The 736-nt window shown below is 48.6% G+C and overlaps 1 pseudogene; it reads left to right on the top strand.

The window, feature by feature from the left end:
• The window catches only part of LOC106297883, a 5,859-nt pseudogene extending 5,275 nt beyond the window's left edge, over positions 1–584 (top strand).
• Positions 585–736: the final 152 nt, after the last annotated feature.

Here is a 736-nt window from a genome sequence, read left to right as displayed (position 1 = left end):
GACATTACGAACCTCCTAGGGAAGCATCTGTACCCGTCTATGGACCTCTGAGCTACTACTTCAAGCCACATGATGGGGTTCTTCCTCCTGGTGCGCTTCGTGACGCTCATGAGCATATTGGTCGACTTCAGAGATGGAATAAGGCACAAGACAGGACAATAGAAAATCTGAAGGACAAGTGCAAGGCGTTGAGCAAGACGGTGAAGAAGCAAGCAAAGACTTCAGCCAAGTTCATGAAGAAAGTGGCCGATGTCTTGACCAGAGGAGGCATAGCTGGATGTAGCTCAGCGGACTTCGCTTTTGCGAACACATCAGTACCCTAGCCCCCACCTCAGCCTACTGATCTTGGTTTCCCTCTCACTGATAGACAGCTCCAGCGAACATGGAGGAACCCACCCATTCAACCCTCCACCTCAGGAAACAAGTCTCCATCCCTAGCCTCTTCGGACAGTGAGGTTGAGATTGACGAGGTTCAGAGCCAACAATGGTATGGAGACTACAACTCAGCTCCTGGGGGTTACTACACCATGTTCCCACCGGACGACGACGATGTTGGGGCCTCTGCCCCTACTCACTATCCTTGAAGGTACTTCACTATTTCCCCTTGTATATACCATCTCATTTTTTCATATTAGCTTTTTCTTGTGGATATCGCCCTCTACTTGACAACACAGAGACTGTGTAACTTAAGTTTGGGGGAGGTACCAAGTATTTGATCATGTTTGCTTTGATGAAT

This window comes from Brassica oleracea, chromosome C6 (assembly GCF_000695525.1).
Source record: "Brassica oleracea var. oleracea cultivar TO1000 chromosome C6, BOL, whole genome shotgun sequence".
In the NCBI taxonomy this organism is placed as follows: Eukaryota; Viridiplantae; Streptophyta; class Magnoliopsida; order Brassicales; family Brassicaceae; genus Brassica; species Brassica oleracea.
The sequence above is the reverse complement of the archived record's forward strand: the minus strand, read 5'-3'. Positions and strand labels throughout refer to the sequence as shown.